Source organism: Danio rerio, chromosome 9, assembly GCF_052040795.2.
Source record: "Danio rerio strain M-AB ecotype USA chromosome 9, GRCz13ab, whole genome shotgun sequence".
Classification (NCBI taxonomy): Eukaryota; Metazoa; Chordata; class Actinopteri; order Cypriniformes; family Danionidae; genus Danio; species Danio rerio.
In genome coordinates, this window is record NC_141029.1 from 48,289,029 (window position 1) to 48,309,064 (window position 20,036).

The window sequence follows — 20,036 nt, forward strand, 5'->3', positions numbered from 1 at the left end:
ATTTGAGACACAAACAAATTATTTAAATACATTTTTAATGATATAATTAGTAGTTAACTACTATTTTTGAAGTAAAATTCACCATTTAAACAAAACATTAGGTCAAATATGAACAAACCAAGCATTGGATAATTTTTTCAGATGGTTTTTGTCCATATTTGACCTAATCTTGTGATAAAACAACTCAATATTTTTGGTGTGAATACTAAAACAACTGTTTTGCCATTGAAAAGAAAGCAGTAATACAAACGTCTCTCTTCCAGAGATTAAAAATATTGGGCCAAAACTGTTTAAATAAAAATATATTCCAAACATTAAATAGCTATCTTTTCCCCTTCAGAAATCTGACTTTGAAGGCTGTGTTTTGCCCAAGCAACTCTTTCAGCTGGAAACATTCTTCCAGTATCATGTTCAGATTATTGAAGTGAAAATAATCGCCCCTCGAGTTTGCACTGCAGATTCCGCGTCCCACCCCGCACCATTCCTTTACAATAATGTTTTCATGATCTCGCATTTCAAACGGGGAAGATTTCAGGCAGTTTCCAGGAAAAAAGGGAGTATGCCAGACATCCAGCACTGCAGAGCGAAAACATGCCACAGCTGAGACGTCCATAGGGTTTGGTTATCCCCTTTGTTTAGAAATATTCCCACAGAACAATTTATGAAAAATGTGGGCCATCTTGAATCATTCAAATATGCAACAAGACATAAAGTGCACGCAAAAATGTGCAGAACTACAGTGCATATGTTGGCTGTTTATTTTATACTTTTATAGCATGTGATTTCACTTTCCTGAAAATGTGCTCAGGCACATCAAGCGACAACAGAACCATTAAACCGGCAGTATTGTGGAACGCATTCTGCACCTTTTATACAGGAAGACAGCGTTGCTCTCTCCTGGGAGAATTATTGGGTTAGAGCACTTTGCAATCACAATTTCTCAGAATATGTGACACCGAGGTGCAGTTATACACAGCAAGCATTTGATTAAAACAACAGAGCGAGTGCTACATCTTTCTTGTGGCACCGTGTAAGAGGATAAACATTCACCTCTACTGTTGTAATTCTGCACAAATCTTTGGGCGTGTTGTCTTTTAGTTACTGTGTGGACAGAAGGTGTCCTAGGGGGTCATTTACGGAGCAGGGGTTTATCTGACGTCAAAGCATCCCAGGCAACATTGCTGCCACCTGGGCCCTTGCTAATAATGCCCCAGACAAATCGAGCAAGTCTTGTGTGGCCCAGCGCAGGGCTGCAAAAACGTCACCGAAGGCTGCCAGTGCCATCCATGGGGACTCACTGATGACGCTCAACCAGATCTGATTTCGATTGTCTAAGATTAGACCTGGTACTCGTAGGGAATGAGCAGGTCTCTATTGAATTAGGCTCCCAGCTTGGGCGATGCTTTTAGGGAAAAATCAAAACAATGACAATTAAACATTACTATTGCTGTGTCAATTACTCTGATAAGCAAGCGATTTTGGACACAGCTAGTCACTTTTCTTTCTTTGATATGGATAATTTGACTGAATGATGCAGTTAATCACTTATTAAGACAGAGACTTGTCGCCACCTACTGGTGGTTTTAGTTTCATATTTATTTATTAAGGCTTCCAACTCGGACACTGCTTTTAGGGAGAAATCATAATAATCACTGTTAAACACTACTAATTGTTATGTGTAAATTATAAGGTTAAATTAAGGCTATATTCACACTAATATGTTTTCATTTAAAAACAAATGCTATCTCATGGCAATTCGTAACTTTTTGACTTAGTGGCTAATTCGTATGAATTTGTACAATTTAATACAATTAGCCACTACACTGACTAAACTTAAAATAGTTACGTTTCCTTGTAAGATAAGGCTGGTAAAAACATATTTTTCTCTCAGTTTCAGCCTTCCGTCTACACTGAGACAGCATTTTTAGGGAACAAAAAGTTTATTCATGTGGAGCAGTCATTCATTCATCATTCATTTTCTTTTCGACTTAGTCCCTTTATTAATCAGGGATTGTCATAGCAGAATGAACTGCCAACTTAATTATTTAACTAAAATGCTGGATAACATTGTAAAGCAGATGTTTTTGGATGCTGTCTGTTTTGATGGCTTTATTAAAGATTATTGTAAGTTTGTACATGTCCACAGAATGTTTACTGGGAGCTGTTGTAACGCAATATTTTGCCACATCATTTCCAAGAGATGGAAAGTAGACAGCAGGCGGATATGACGTGGGTGAAAATATCTTACATCTGTGTGCATGTGCAGCACATAAATGAAAGTGTCATTTTAGTGTTATATGATTTCCATTCATGAAATCTCTCTCGTGGCATGATGGGACAGAATGGTGTCCATCAAATGCACACCCATCTCCTCGCATACAGTTTTTTCAAATACTATGAATTTGGAGATACTTGCATACTTGTTTTTCAAATACTAAATTGTATCTAAGTAAGCAACTTTGGACACAGCTAGTCACTTTTCTTTGGTTGATGGATTAATTTGAAAGAATGATTCAGTTTATCACTCATTAAAAGAGACTTGATGCCACCTACTGGTGGTTTTAGTGTATTTATTTATCAAAACCCCGATTGTAGCTTGTCAGACTGTACAAACATGATCCCTATGTCACACTGTAAGATCTCAGTTGTCATAATGTCAGATTGAAGATGAACTCAACTCAACTGAACTCAAGATATCGCAAACAAACAGAGACACATGGAAGACTAATCTGCAGTTTGATGTCATCAATCCATGACATGTTCAGTAATCATGTTCTGAAATGATACTAAAGAGAAAACATAAACAATCTGTAGCATTAATCATACTTATAACATCCCTTGATAATAAAATTAGTAAAAACAACATTTTCCAGAAGGTTCGACGTTGTCGCACTGATTATATCATATCTGAAAATACCAGAACTTAATCGAATGGAAAATTAGATCACAACAGTCATTATTCTGCTGTCCGTAGAACATGTCAAAGCAACACTCACCACCATTGTTAGCCATGGGGATTATGCAATCTTATAGGATTTCCAAATTTGGATCAGATGGCCAAATTGTAGCCGAAATCACACATGAACTGAGCTTAAAGCGATTTCACCCAGAAATGAACATTCTGTCATCATTTATTCATACTTTACTTGTTCCAAACCTGTTTGAGCTTCTTTCTTCTGTTGAACACAAAAGAAGCTCTTTTGGAAAATGCTAGTAGCTGGCGCCCATTGACTTCCATAGTATTTTTCCTACTATGGAAGTCAATAGATACCAACAACCAGTATTTTTTAAAATATCGAACTCTGTGTTCAATTAAAAAACACATAAAAGGTTTAAAACTGCATAGGGAAGAAAAATTATATAGGAAGAGGGTCATTTGACACATCAAACTTATTGGCAGGACTTTTGCACAAATCTACCAACTACCTGTGGCGTTATTTCAATGACAAATGGCATGAGCGCAGTATTACAAGTCGAGATTGCATTCGCAACTTTTGCACGCCCTCGAATATACGCTGCACAAGCACAGTTCCCTTTTGGGAGGGAAACGTCAAAGCTATGTGGAAACTTCCACTTAGGGGAAATCCCCATAGTGGAAGTTTCCACAAAACATTTCCGTTCCCCCTCACGTGGAACGGTTGTTACTATTAGTAACCGGAGCAATTTTTTTGTGTGCTCCCAAATAAACATTGCTGAAGTGCGATTTAGTGTGTTTATGTAACAAGTATGTCACCAACATTTATTAGATTTCCTAGGTATATTTATGAATGTCTCCAATAGACAGAGTACCAATAATGCGTCCTGAAGTTAAAATGCTGAACAATACACCTTTATCTATAAAGTATAATTATGGAAATTGTGTTCATCTTAACTGAAAGCTACATTTTGTTTGCCAGGCTCATGCATCAAGCACCTGTCAGTCACTCAGTCAGCATGTCACCTTAAAGGGTTAAACAAATAACACACAGCACTACTACAGTTACAGAAAAGTTTGTGCTGTTATATTATAATTCACTACCTTTTAATACACTTTGGTGCGATAATAACCTGCTATTAAAAAAACAACAACGCCTGAATGTTTTGAATGAGAAGCGGTAATGTAGCCATGGCGGGATAAATTTTGGTGTGGCGCCCGCCATAGAAGAACGAATGTAGCGGAAACCATATATATGAAAACTTGAATATTCTAGAGATGAACAGTTTCTAAAATCTGTAGTCTTTGATTGTTGGTTTGGCATGTTCACCAATAGCAGATTAATGGCTGCTGTGATCAAATTTTCCTTCTGATGAAGTTCTGACATACTCAGAAGATTTCAGCAACGTTCCTGTAGTTTGACGTCTCTTAATGTGAGATCAAACTAAAAACCAATGAGAGTGTTTAACATGAACCACCTGGGAAATGTTTAAAGCATGTTATGAGTAAAAGTAACACTACAGATTGTTTATGTTTACTGTGTAGTATCATTTCAGAACACGGGTTACTGAACATGGCATGGATTGATGACATCAAACTGCAGATAAATCCTGCGTTGGTCCATGTTTGTTTGACACATCTTGACTTTATGACAACTGAGATCTAGGGTGACATAGGGATCATATTCTTGCAGTCTGACAAGCTACGAACTTAAGGATTATTTTTTTTAAATTGCACAGCGCGAGTCTGACTTGAGACCTATTGATCCCTCCAAAATTTCTACTGGAAAACCTTAAGCACATACTTGAAAACTCAGTGTCAGCAAAACCCAAACACAAGCAGGCAGACGGAGACTGTAAATGTGTTGGGCTGAATAACGGTGACCCGCTGTCAGTTTTGTGTTTGCACTTTCCAGAGCTCTGAGCTGTCACTGAGACAGGTGTGATTTCCCAGGACACTCATTTCAGTGATAGCTGTCAGGAGGTGGGGACATTTCATGTGAGGTATAGCACCAAAAATGGGGTGAAAATCACTTACAGCATCTTTAACTTGACACATCATCCTGAAAACACAACATTAGTGGTGTGTGGCACTGGGGAAGAAAAAGAAAGACCTGGTACAGCAGTGAGAGGTGTTCATTGTACATAAAAGCACAACAAATGGGAAAAAATACAATAGACTGTAACATGCAAACTTCTCTTACATAGCATTTGTGAACTAAAGTGTATCTTTCTAGCTGTTAGCTGTTTTTGCAAAATTGGTTTTTGGTTTAAGCATATACGTGGAAAACTTCAGCTTTTACTTCCAAAAACTGAGATAAATTTATGTAAGTATAGCATAGCAACTTATATTCTGACTATGAGCTCATTTACTCATTCATTTTCCTTCAGCTTAGTCTCTATTTCAGAGGTCACCACAGCGGAACGAACAGTCAACTATTCCAGCATCTGTTTTACTCAGCGGATGCCCTTCCAGTACAGGGAAACACCCATTCATACTCTTTCACACACACACTCATACATCAAGGCCAGTTTAGTTTATTTAATTTACCTGTACTGCATGTCTTTGGACTGTGAGGGAAACCAAAGCACCCGGAAACCCACGCCAACTCGAGGAGAACATGCAAACTCCACACAAATGACAACTGACCCAGTCAGGACTAGAACCAGCGACCTTTTTACTGTGAGGCGACATCGTGCAATATAATCATCCCTGCAAAATAATAATCATTTATTTAGTTTCTATCTATTTAAACCTACATGTAACGTGTAAATCTTTTTCATAATAGATAGATAGATAGATAGATAGATAGATAGATAGATAGATAGATAGATAGATAGATAGATAGATAGATAGATAGATAGATAGATAGATAGATAGATAGATAGATAGATAGATAGATAGATAGATGGATAGACAGATGGATAGACAGATAGATAGACAGACAGACAGACAGACAGACAGACAGACAGACAGACAGACAGACAGATAGACATATAGATAGATAGATAGATAGATAGATAGATAGATAGATAGATAGATAGATAGATAGATAGATAGATAGATAGATAGATAGATAGATAGATAGATAGATATAGACAGACAGACAGACAGACAGGCAGGCAGATAGAGCAAGACGGCAAAACTGTGAGAAATATATTCAAACTGACTACATAGCCTATACGCTTACAATTGCAAACAAATTTATTAAAATATTTACACTTAAAACTGCACAAAAAAAAGTCAGAATTGCAAGACTAAGAAAGATTTTAAGAAAGACTAACTTTTAAAAACTTTTTTCTAACAGTTGTAATAAAAAACTCAAGATAAGGCAGTCAACATTTGAAGTAGATCAAAACCTTTAATTAACAGACAGACAGATGGATGGATGGATGGATGGATGGATGGACAGACAGAAAGCATATAAGTGGAAAACTTCAGTTTTTGCTTCCAAAAACTGAGATAACTTTAGGTTATGCAAGAATAGCATAGCATTTTATATTCTGACCATGAGCTCATTCACTCATTCATTTTCCTTCAGCTATTTCAGAGGTCACCACAGTGGAAAGAACCGCCAACTATTTCAGCATCTGTTTTACTCAATGTCCTTCCAGCCACAACCCAGTACTGGGAAACACCCATACACATTCATTCTCTCTCTCTCTCTCTCTCTCTCACACACACACACACACACACACACACACACACACAAAGACCAGTTTAGTTTATTTAATTTACCTGTACTGCATGTCTTTGGACTGTGAGGGAAACCAAAGCACCCGGAAACCCACGCCAACTCAGGGAGAACATTCACACAAATCCCAACGGAACCAGCGATTTTCTTACTGTGAAGCGACAGTGCTAACCACTGAGCCATCATGCAAAATAATTATCCACGCAAAATATTAATCATTTATTTAGTTTCTATAGATAGATAGATAGATAGATAGATAGATAGACAGACAGACAGACAGACAGACAGACAGACAGACAGATAGAGATAGATAGATAGATAGATAGATAGATAGATAGATAGATAGATAGATAGATAGATAGATAGATAGATAGATAGATAGATAGATAGATAGATAGATAGATAGATGGACACAGTAGATGCACAACTACCAATAGAGGGAGATAAGCACTAAGAATGTAACTCATCATTAAACAGAAGAAGGAGAAAGAAGAGATGATGCATGGTTTTGTCGCCTGTTTCCATGGTGACTCACAGTTTCAGAATTCTGTCAAGAATGCCTCGTGTTTACAGGTAACACGGTGGCTCAGTGGTTAGCACTGTCGCCTCACAGCAAGAGGGTCGCTGGTTCGAGTTCCGTCTGGGCCAGTTGGCTTTTCTTTGTGGAGTTTGCATGTTCTCCCTGTGTCTGCAAGGGTTTCCTTCAGGTGCTCCGGTTTCCCCCACAGTCCAAACACATGTGCCATAGGTGAATTGGGTAAACAAATTGGCTGTAGTGTATGAGTGTGAAAGAGTACGTATGGGTGTTTCCCAATGTTAGGTTGCAGCTGGAAGGGCATCCACTGTGTAAAACATATGCTGGATAAATTGGTGGTTCATTTCACTGTGGTGACCCCTGATTAATAAAGGGACAAAGCCGAAGGAAAATAAATGAATAATAATTATCATTGTTATTATTTTTATGCAGTCACAACTTCCCTCAACCCCTAAAATTCTGACTTTAAATTATGAGTGAGGTCTTGTTGTTCAGTCAGTATTTTCTGCATGCTTATAGGCTGTCTCTACCATTTTGTTTTCTGAGATTTCTTCATATAAATTTCGAATTGCGGGTTTATATAAGTTAATATCTTGTAATAATTACAAATTTCGAATGGCGAGACAGAAATTGCAATAAAAATCACAATTTTGAGAAAAAAAAAAGACAAAGACAAGATTATGAAAACAAAGTCAGAACTGTGATAATATATGATTTTTTTTCCCAACACAATCTCACAGCAATTTGTAACTTTTTGATTTAGTGGCTAATTCATATGAATTCTTCCGTTCTCATTCGCACATTTAAACCCGAGTTTGCTCATCCCCCAAGGATAGTTGGGTTTAGGGGTGGAGTTGGGTGCCATACCTTCTTTTTAAACTCGAACCTTTTCGTACGACTGATCTCGCCACTAAACTGACAAAACGAAAAATAGTTAAGTTTCCTCATGAGATCAACTCTAAAATATAAAATTGCAAGATACTGGAATTACCAGACAGCCAATTGCAAATTGCAAAAAATGAAACTTATTTATTAAAATATTTAACCTTGAAATTGCACAAAAATAAGGTCAGAATTCTGAGATTGTGAGAAATAAAGTCCTGATTTTATATGGGGAAAAACTGCAAGATAAAAAAAAAGAAAAAGCTAAATCTTCACTTCTCTTTAATAATACTAAAAACTCTAGATACAGTAGTCAACATTTAAAGTGCATCAAAACCTTTAATCAAAGTTGTCTTATAGGGCACCTATAATGAAAATAATCTTTTGAAAGCTGTTTGGAAAGGGCTGTGTGTAGGTATAGTGTGTCTACAGTCACTGTGAGGTGATATAAAGACAATCAGTCTTTTTTTAATGTCTATGGCATTAAAATAGGATGCAAATCCCTCCAACTTTGAGGCCAACCGCAACATGACGTAGGAGTGTGGTTTCCCCGCCCACCGAATTGATAGAGAAGCGCTTAATAACATGTCTCCATAGTTACGCATATAACCAACAAGACAGGACGTGAGCAAATCAACTGAATTCAAAGATCTTTTCAGCTCTCTGTGATCATAAATCATCAATTGCGATCAAGAATGAGTCTTACAAGTTTAAAACAGTCTTAAAACTGTGCATGTTTGTAATAAATTACAGCGATTTTACCGTCTTTACTTTATCACAACAGCCGCTTGTCAGTATAATTATAAAAGAAGACGATTCAATCCAGGTTTGTGGATGGTAAATCAGATTTATGTACAGCAGTAGATATTAACGTGTATCCTGTCACATTTGCCATGCAAAAAGTGCAAAATTAAATGCAATCGCTGTGTGAATATCTGTGTGCGTGTGTAAACTTTGTAACAACATTGTGCGTGACTCATCGATGCAGAAATTCTTGAATTAACTCCACAACAAATACATCAAATAATCATTGGAAAAGATCTTACAGTAGTATTTCTCACAAACGTTACGTGAGATCTGTTTCCTTCATGTCTGGCACTGTGCTGTTTATCTGACGCGCGCAGCCGGAGATTGAGGCACACTCTGGCATGTGAGAACAAAGCCAGAACAGCAAACACGACGTATAGCCGTTTCACTTCACTTCAGGACGCATTAATACCGCTCTGTAGGTCTATTCGAGACATTCATAAATATTCCTAGCAAATATAATATATGCTGGAGACATACTCGTTACATAAACGCACTAAATGGCACTTCAGCAGCGTTTATTTGAGAGCGCACAAGAAGATCTGCGTGCTCTTGAAGCGGCTTACATTTGAGGGGACATGCAAGAAGTTTTGTTCACGAGCAGAGGAAATCGGCACGCAAAGCAAAGAGATTGGCATGCTCGTAGGCTATTACATAAATGCGATCTTGTCTTCTAATACTGAGCTCACGACATTTGTCATTGAAATAACGCCACAGGTAGTTGGTAGATCTGTGTAAAAAAGGCCTGCTGCCACAGCTGGTAAAAATCAGAGAGGAAACTCAGCTTTACAAACAAATTTTGGAGACACAAAAGAGTTATATTAAATCTTGAATATGGGTAAATTAGGTGCCCTTCATAACTATGGAGCAACACTAGGGATGTAACGGTATTATAGAAATTTTTTCCGATATTACCGTAGTCGCATGACTCGATAAAACTATAGGTCTTCTGAGAAAATTTGCACAGGCGAATGAAGCGAACGGGAGGAAGCGGAAACTACAATTCCCATCATCCCATGCCTGACCATCATCCTTTGCGATCTGTTGTCGCTACAGATCCAGTAATGCAGAAATGGAGTGTGCTCCTAGTAGCGGGGATGAAAAAGAGCTGGAAATGATAAACCTAAAGCGGGTGTTGTCGCCGCGCGCGTACTGAATAGCGGTGTTGTCGCGAGCATTCTGATCAGCTGTGTTGTCGCGTGCGTACTGTAAAGAGGGGAGGGGGGGTTGAGCGCACATACTCAAGAGCGGTGTTGTCGCGCGCCTACTGAAGGGTGGGACGGAGGGTGTGTCGCGTCGCTGGGGCACTTATGATCATTTTGGAAGGGCATTTTCTATCCAAGACTAAAAAGGGCATGTGCACTGCACAGGTTGAGCCCTATGTGTGCACGTGCCTGCAAGTTGGGGAATACGACTAATAACAGTCATGGGGATTGCAGAAACATAGCACTGTTCAGATTGATGCAGACATTGACTTGTGCCACAAAGAGACCTCTATCTCACTCATGGCTTGTCCTCTCAAGTGGGGGAAAGACAATGCACAACGTTACCCACTGCTGTCAACCTGGGCCAAGTCATATCTCTGTCCCAGAAACCTCAGTCCCAAATGAGAGGGTTTTTTCTTTTGCAGGGGAAATTGTAAATGCCCAGAGATACCAGTTTTTACCAGATTATAGTTATATGATAATTTTCCTTTAAACCCATCTCTATCTAAGTAAGTGAGTAAGTGATAAAATGTTGAATGTGATGAGTTTTCAACAATACTAAATTGAAACTGAATTTTTTTTACATGGTTTAATAATTTTTTGTTAATAAAATTGAAGTTCCTGTTTCAAAGCTTACAGATAGATGGCTAATTTGTATGTCATTGACACTTTTGGCACTTTTTTGGAGTATTTTTTGTAGTTTTGTTTTTTCTGTAAATGATTCAATAAATACCGTACCGAGACATTCATATCGAGGTATTACCGTACCGTGAAATTCTGATACCGTTACATCCCTAAGCAACACCCATTCTTGTCTTAGGACAATTTCGAAAGACTTATTGATCCACTTCAAATGTTCACTGCATGTATATATTATGTAAGATAAAAATTCTGACTTTTTTATGCAAATTCATATTTCGAGATTCTGTCTTTAGTCTTTTAAACGTGAAAAGAAAAAAAACCTCTAGAATTGGGGGATAAAAAGTCCCAGCAAGCTTTTTTAATCCTCTGTTAGAAACAATGAGGAATGCAGTGCTGTCATGCATGTTTACAGCCCTGATTAGGTGATTAGGAGCTCACTTCCAGCACATCATCCACCTGTGCTTAATTGATGTGATCTTTCCTTCCAACAGAATTTGCTCTGGAGAGCAGTCGTGACCTCCTGGGCGGGGAGTTAAAAGCTCTCTTCAAAATATGCATCAAGGCACTCATTCAAACAAGACTAATAAAAGCAAGAACAGATGAGGGTCCTGCGAGGCCTCTCTTGTCACAATTGCATTTTTGTCATGTCTAAAGGCCCATTTGCACTGACAGAAATTAGTCTATGCTCATGCCTTTTCACCTGTATCACTTGATTGATTCCTTTGTTCGACATTATCTCATTTGAATCAACCAACATTGTCAACGTCACTTCACATATTATGATGCTGGAAATGGCTAACTCTTAATGTCACTGCAGAGAGAATCTTATTATATACACTACAGTTCCAAACATTGGATCTCAATAGGAAAACATTGGATTTAATGTTATTAATATGAAATATGTCAAGTATGCTGACTAAAAATCTGTTTCATAAAATAATGACAGTATTGTGATTTTCTTTTTACAATTAAAAGTCTCGTCATTTCTATGCGTAAATAATTTCTGACATTGCAAATCTCAGCTACACTACATTAAAGCAGTCTTCAGGGTCACATCCCAGAAGGCACACAATGTAGTAAGACATTAATATTAGGTTAGATTTAGGTGGTCGTGTCAGGTGAGCAAAATTACATGTCTAGTCAGCGTCTAAGGACGTTATTTTGACGTCCCAGTAATGACATTGATATTTGGTTGATTTTAGGTTGTGTTGGAAAGTGACCAAAATCCAACGTGGAGCCAACATTTTAAACCAACGTCATATTGATGTCATATACTGACATTTATTCATCAAACTTTGAAGTTTGCAGGGGGAATTTTCACGGTATGTCTGATAATATTTTTTTCTTCTAGGGAAAGTTTTATTTGTTTTATTTTGGCTAGAATAAAAAAAGTTTAAAAATTAAAAAAAAAAAAAACACACATTTTAGGGTCAAAATTATTAGCCACTTTAAGATATGTATATTCTTTTGATAGTCTACAGAACATACCATCATTATATAATAACTTACTTGCCTGATTACCTTTACCTGCCTAGTTAACCTGAATTATTAGCCCCCTTGTTTATTTTTTCCCTGTTTTCTGTTTAACAGAGAGAAGTTTTCTTCAACACATTTCTAAACAAAATAATTTGAATAACTCATTTCTAATAACTGATGAAAATAAATAATATTTGACCAGATATTTTTCAAGACACTTCTATACAGCTTAAAGTGACAATTAAAGGTTTAACTAGGTTAATTAGGTTAACTAGGCAGGTTAGGGTAATTAGGCAAGTCACTCTATAACACAGTTTGTTCTTTAGACTATCGGAAACAAATAGCTTAAAGGGGCTAATATTTTTTACTTTAAAATGGTTTAAAAAAAATTAAAAACTGCTTTTATTCTAGAAAAACAAAAAACAAATAAGACTTTCTCCAGAAAAAAAAATATTACCAGACATACTGTGAAAATTTTGTTGCTGTTAAATAACATTTGGGAAATATTTAAAAACTTAAAAAAAAAAAAAAAAAAATCAAAGGGGGCTTTTAATTCTGACTTCAACTGTATTTATATACATATATTGTATTTATTTTTATATACAGTTGAAGTCAGAATTATTAGCCTCTCTCTTATTTTTTCCCCTTTTCTGTTTTAAAGAAGATTTTTTTCAATACATTTCTAAACATTATAGTTTTAACAACTCATTTCTAATAACTGATTTATTTTATCTTTGTCATGATGACAGTAAATAATATTTTACAAGACACTTCTATACAGCTTAAAGTGACATTTAAAGGCTGAACTAGGTTAATTAGGTTAACTAGGCAAGTTAGGGTAATTAGGCAAATTATTGTATAACAATGGTTTGTTCTGTAGACTATCTAAAAAAATAGCTTAAAGGGGCTAACAATTTTGTCCTTAAAATTGTGTTTAAAAAATTGAAAAATGGCTTTTATTCTAATCAATATAAAACAAATAAGACTTTTTCCAGAAGAAAAAAAAATTATCAGACATACTCTGAAAATGTCTGCTCTGTTAAACATTATTTGGAAAATATATATAAAAAAAAGATAATATAATTCTAAATAATTCTGACTTCAACTGTATAAATTGGAAAAATCTGATATTGTGATATTTTATTTTTCTGTGATAAATATTACGATAAAAATAATTTTACAAGCTCTATTTAACAGTTTTCTGTAGAGTCTTACAGCAGGTAAAAAAAATTAATGATCGCATTGCAAACATTCTTCGATCAAGAAAAAAAATTGTTTTGTTCTAAAATTCAGATGAAATATGGCAAAATTAATAATTTGTCCTTAAAACAAGCAAATTATCTGCCAGTGGGGTAAGTGAAAAATTCTAGTTTTTGCTTTGAAATGTGGATATTTGGACTAGAAACAAAGACAAAAATTCTGTGTAAGAAAAACTTTTTCTGTTGTTGCATAAATCGTATAAATTCCATATAAATACAGTGAATAATTACAATTCTGTAGTTACTGGTGAACTATAATCCAGACTTAACATTGAATATCTTTGTAATGTGACTATTGTGGATGCGCACATTGTGATATTGATGCTGAAAAAATATATTGTGCAGCCCTATTATATATATATAAACATAACACCTACACCACAATATGGTGTTCAGTAGGGTTGCTAAAAATTGGGCCAAAAGACGCTGGCAAACATCCATGCAAATACATCTATCTATAGCAGCTTTACATCTGCTGTGGCTTGTTTCTGTGTGTTGGGCCATAGTCGGTCTCTCAGAGAAGACCCTTGCATGATCGGGGTCAATATTAGATCTTAAAAAAGAAATTTCATGAATTTCAAATGCATAAAAGATTACAAATGTAAAAAAGGAGAGCATCATGAAATCAAATAGGTTTACAAATGTGGATTTTGTAAAAAAAAAAAAAAAAAAAAAAAAAGTTATATTTGGTTTTGCTTCAAGTGACAGAACTATAAAAATTTAACTACAGCCTTTAATATAAGAGGTCATCCCTCAGTAATTTGTACTATCACCGATTTACTATTAAATAGGAACAGACTTGCAGAAAAACTGGACGCTGAGTAAAATAAATGCTATAAATATACAGATGTGAATGCACCATAATTCCTTTTATTGTAGGAAACGATCTAAGACACATAATTCTTTTGTATATTCAATATACATTTATATATAGTGGTATTAATAAATAATAATGAATGTTATAATAGGCTACATTTCCCTCCACAGACTCGGAGATGATGGATAGGGATTGAATGTGAATTGTGACAGTGGTGTTACATCGCCATCCTGTGGACAACAGATGGACTGTACACAACAGATTAAATCGACTCATGGATATTCAAACATTAAACTCAAGAGTCAGTTCTTTGCTAATTAAATACCGTGCACTTATGAAAAAAGAAAGCGAGACGGACAGACATACAGTGAGCTACATGTTATACGGAAGCAAATAAAACGTTCAAAGGGCTCAGCCATTTGAGTAAACTGAATTTGAATTAAAAATTTATTTTTTTCTAACATGAAATACGTTTTTTTTTATTATCGTCACATATAAAGTTGTCACAGTTATCCTTTTTATGGCAGAGTTCTCCACAACTTCAGGCTTTCTTTTCTTTCTTTCTTTTTTTTGAGAAATAAAGAACAACAAAATAGTGAAACATGCATTGATATAGTTTTAATGCATACTAAATTGTCTAGAGACTACGAAAATAATCACAAATTGTCCCACATAAATAACGTTAAGCTTAAAGTCAACTATTGGAGAAAGAAATTAGCAAATTAGTATAGCGTTTTTAAAGTCAGCTAACGTTAGTGGAGAAAGATAGCAAATTAGCATAGCATCGCGTTTGAAAAGTATTGAGTTTAGGCCTACTTACGGTTTTCAGACAGGATTAGCCTACTTAGAAAATCATTCACACACTTTTGTAGTAATTCTTTGGAACAATTGAGCCAGTTTCTCTTTTTTCTCGTTTTTTCTGCTGCTGAAACATGTTGAGGTTCGTTTTACCCGGGTAAATAATAATACAAAGAATCCTTCATCATATGGCCAAGTGTGGACGTAGCCTAAATAATAGTTTAGGAGGTCGAAAATTTTGCCATGTTTCAAGCAGTGAGCATGACTGAATTATACAAAATAAGAGATTTGTTTAAAATTAAGCGCTTTACAAACAAAAAGTTTCCTAAAATTTTCTTAGAAATATTTTTTCTTGCGGGGTTCATACACATTTTTACTATTTTAAGACTTTTCCGCAGTTTTCAAGAACATTTTCATGATGTAATGTTTCATGTTCAATGTCTACATATACATGGTAAATAATAAGAAAAACAACGTTCAATTTTATTACAGCATTTTTTTCATGCAACAATCTATTTTGTTAAAAAACTGTATTTTAAAATTTATTTTGATAATGCTTAAATCGCACTAACAATGTGAGAGCAAGCTTTTGGCTAAGGACAGAAAAGAAGTAAAGACAACCTATATTCAAGTTAGGGCTGCACAGTAGGCTATCGTTTCAGCATCGATCGCAATGTGTGCATCCACAATAGTCATTACCATTTTCATTAAACCCTTCACTTGCTTCCAACATTTATGATTTTTTTTAAATGAAAACAAAAATAACATAATTCAATAACTCCTAGTATTGAATCAAGTGAAGTGTGAGTAAATATTAGTAAGTACATTTTAATCTTTGAGTAAACTGTCCCTTTAAGACCTGTGACTGTGTGATCATTTTAATATTTCAAATTTTAAAACATGCGATCACAAGACATTTTTGGTAATTTTAATAAAAATTAAATACAATGTACAATGAAGACTATGCAGTGTTGATTATTCATTATCTGTACCTGAATAGTGAATACCTGAAAACTATAATTCACTTTTATCTTTACTATATTTTATTTACCTATGCTTGTAATTTATTTGTTATATATTATTCGAGATTTACTCCCCTACAAAATTCCCCTAATCAATCCAAATAAACCTGTTAAATCATCTAGTGAAATTGTATTCACATCTCAATATATATATATATATATATATATATATATATATATATATATATATATATATATATATATCACAGAAATACAAAATATGGTAATGTCAGATTTTTCCAATATCGAGTAATATATTATTGGGAGGCCATGATCGTAAGGGCCAATTGAGGGACTTTGGCCAGGACACCAGGGTTACTCCCCTACTCATTACGAGAAGTGCCATGAGATTTTTAATGACCACAAAGAGTCAGGTCCTCAGTTTAACATCGCATCCGAAAGACGTAGCCCTAATACAAGTATACAGATATTTGTTAAACTTAATTCCATAACTTTTCCAAAACCTTTTCAGGCCTGGAAAATGCCATGTCAATATTCTATGACGTTTCCAGGTTTTCCATGACCGTATGAACCCTGTATATAAAGTCATTAGTCGCCATGCAGGCTATAATCCACAGAGACCTTGTTGACTGAAAGCATCTGGTTTTCTTAATTTAAAAATAAAAGACAGCATCCAATAATACAAAAGTGCAATTGTGATAAAAGCTATTTTCAGCAAGATAGGAAAGTTTGATAATAGCAGGGAAAGGTGAAGTTTAGGTCACTGATAAAACTGTCAATGACTGTATAGGGAACAAATACACAGCATTAGATTACTTTTCAAGGATTACAATTAACCATATACTGACACCAGAGGCTTGGATTATGAAAGAGTAATAAAAAATGGTCAAAAATATGCAAAAGACAGAGATATTTATTTTAATCTTATAATGTTAGCAGACAGAAAAAAAATTGACCAAAAAAACAAACAACAAACAAAACAAAAAAACATTAAAAATAAAATGTATTATAGTCCCGGACTACCCAACTGGAAAAAAAAAAATAAAAATAAAAAAAACAGTTAACAAAAACCTAAACTGGTTGGCTGGTTTTAGCTGGTTAACCAGCCTGGTTTTAGAGGGGGTTTGGTCATTTCCAGCCTGGTCTTAGTTGGTCAGGCTGAAAAAATGACCAGTCAAAACCAGCTTGACCAGCATGGTTTTTGCTGCCTAGGCTGGTTAAGCTGGTTTTAACTGGACATCTCCCAGACCAAAACTGCTTTAAAACCACTCTGGTCAACCAGCTAAAACCAACCAACCAACCAGTCTAGGCTGGTTTAAGCTGGGGTTTTTTCAGCAGGGATTCTGTTCCTAATTGTACTTTGTACAAAATAACTTTTTAATTTCTGTAAAAAAATGTCAACTATATTTCTAATTCCAGCTGCAAGAGTTTAAAATATTTGTCTATATCAATGACTGTAAAAAATATGGACGACGCGACAGCCCCTTTTGCTATTGAACGCCTTGAGGGCAAAACGCCTGCTTGACGGGCACAAACTGTCGCAAAAGACTGCTGAAATTGGAGCCAGACATGCGCAGAAGGACTGTCTGATGGAGCCAGAGGAGGAGCCGCGATAATGAGCGGAGTCGAGCTTCCAACCAAACGCTTTATGTAAAATCAACCACGCCCCCCGAACTTCTCACTCGACTGCCGGTGTCTGCACTATAACAAACGCTCACTGATGTAAATAGAAGCACTTACATTAAAAAAACACAATAATATACGGTTTAAAAACGGTGTGATGTAAGCTGTTAAACTTTAATAAAAGCAATACATGGTGGACTGCAGAAATAAACGATCTTTTATACACTCTAGCCTGAATATGAGCACAAATAATATATTCTCTTATTGTTATATTTGTTGTTGGTATTTGTTATCTTCATAGGGGTAGAAATAACACTTGTAAAATATGAACAATAACATATAAACAACACGTACATTTTTAGAAAGGTTTTTATTTTTAATTAGCCATCAACAGAACCCAAAATATAGCCTACACACCATAACGATTTACCATGCGGGAACAATCGTGCGTTTATAAGATAAATACAGCAAGATTACTTAATATCAGGATATTTACACATCCCAACCCTGCAATTTGTCAATTTGTGCAAAAAAACTTTGCACTATTAATACAACGTCTATCTGCTGTAACATCACTAGTATATTGTTTATTCATTTTCGCTTGAATTGTTTATTTATTTAATTTTTTTGCCTCCGTTTTCATTTGGTTTATTCGATGCCTTTATTATATCTGGCAACGAGGAATTTACATTCTTTTTAATGTTAGCTGGAGTGTTCAAATAAAACGCCAACAGTAAATGATGTAAATAAATAATATCTAACATTTACAGCTCTATTAGGTTATATAAGATTCGATTTCAAGAACCTTATAATGATTTATAACAGCACATTCAGTAGATCACTTAATAACATGCCAAAACTTAAAATGCAGAGACGTCCTATAAAGCAAGTTCAAATAACCTTACAGGAGATCAAAGTGGAGATTATTATTTAAACACAAAGAGAATTACTGCTAACGATCTCCTGTATACCCCGTACTTAAATGGGTTTATTTTATTGTGCAGTTTTATTGTCATTTTCGTATTTATTATTATTATTATTTAATACTTGTGCAATCGATACAGGTTTATTGTTATTTATTTTGTCCTTTATTTAAATAATTGCTATGCTGTTTGCATCTTTATTCAAAGGTTAAACTCAGTGATACACTTTGCGTTCACATAGTAGCATGCGTTTGTTGTTATATCAACAAAAATGGGTGTAATAACGTTAACAAATGTGAGGGTTTTATATAATGAAGATTCAATCGCGCCAGCTCCAGGCATCAGCGCATAACCTAGTCGCGCGCGGCGTCGCGGGCTGATTCCGGCTCGCATGCGGCAGCACCTGCTCGCTCGCCCGCCGCATCTGGCTCAATTGACTCAGGCTGGAATCGGGCAGTGAGTCCAGGCATCCGGAGTAGGTCCAGCAGAGGTAGTCAGTCTGAGGGGTAAGTCTCCGCCAGGCAAGAACTGGCCCCAGTGTATTTTGCTATCTGGGTGGCTAGGCGTTTATTAGCAAACTAATAAAGCCCGAAAAAAGCTCTGACCTTAGCGAATAAACAGTGTTCCACCAGATCATGTATGTCAGAAACTGTAGTTTACTGCTGAACTCATTTTGTCATAGTAAAATATCACAGAAATCGAATAATAACACTTCAGTCTTCTACCGAAGCTCAGACGCGCTGCTTTGAGAAACTGTCAATCACTGCTGTTAATCACGATGACACGCCCAGCATTAAATTACTGCTAAAAACAAACTGTTTACAAAAATGAGGATCTGCACCTATTTCAGCACAATAATCAGTGCCTTAATCGACCAGAACCATCTTTCGACACATTTTATTGCAAGTGTAATTAATTTTTTTATTTGGGCTCAAGTCTCCTTCATTAACACGGAGGAGGCGGGCTTTATGACTTGTACTGCAGCCAGCCCCCAGGGGGCGATCTAACGGCCGAGACCTTCACTCAAACGCAGGCTTGCGGCACACTTGGTCTATATCCATTAATCTGCACATTAAAAATCCTGTAAATAAGATTTTTCTGTATAAAACAAATAAACTGTAGACTAAATAATAAATATGGGCGTAATAATGATCAGTTTATCTTGTCAAAGCAGTCGTAAATGCAAAATCAGTTTTCAGTGAACTTTGCTTTAAAACAAACTGCATTAATTGTATCCGTCTGCATTTTTTTTGTTTGCATTATCTGACTAAGCAAAGATCTATCACATATATTTTGTAACATCTGTTATCTTTGTGTGTTTTTGCTAAAACACAACCCCACCCCCTCCCCTCAGAGGTTACAAGCTAAAGTAAATTATTATTGTTAAGATAAAGAGCAAATGTGTGTGTTTAAGTTATTGCAGCACTGATATGAATCTTTAGTATCTCATTATCCAATTATACTGACAGTCTTATGAC

The 20,036-nt window shown here is 35.7% G+C and overlaps 1 long non-coding RNA gene across 1 annotated transcript; it reads right to left on the minus strand.

Moving 5' to 3' along the window:
* Positions 1–1,782: 1,782 nt before the first annotated feature.
* Positions 1,783–15,252, minus strand: LOC141376204 (uncharacterized). Its single transcript, XR_015499898.1, has 3 exons — positions 15,052–15,252; positions 5,465–5,626; positions 1,783–5,006 (listed from the first exon to the last, which is right to left on the minus strand). It is a non-coding gene; the product is annotated as an uncharacterized LOC141376204 (long non-coding RNA).
* Between the last annotated feature and the right edge of the window lie 4,784 nt (positions 15,253–20,036).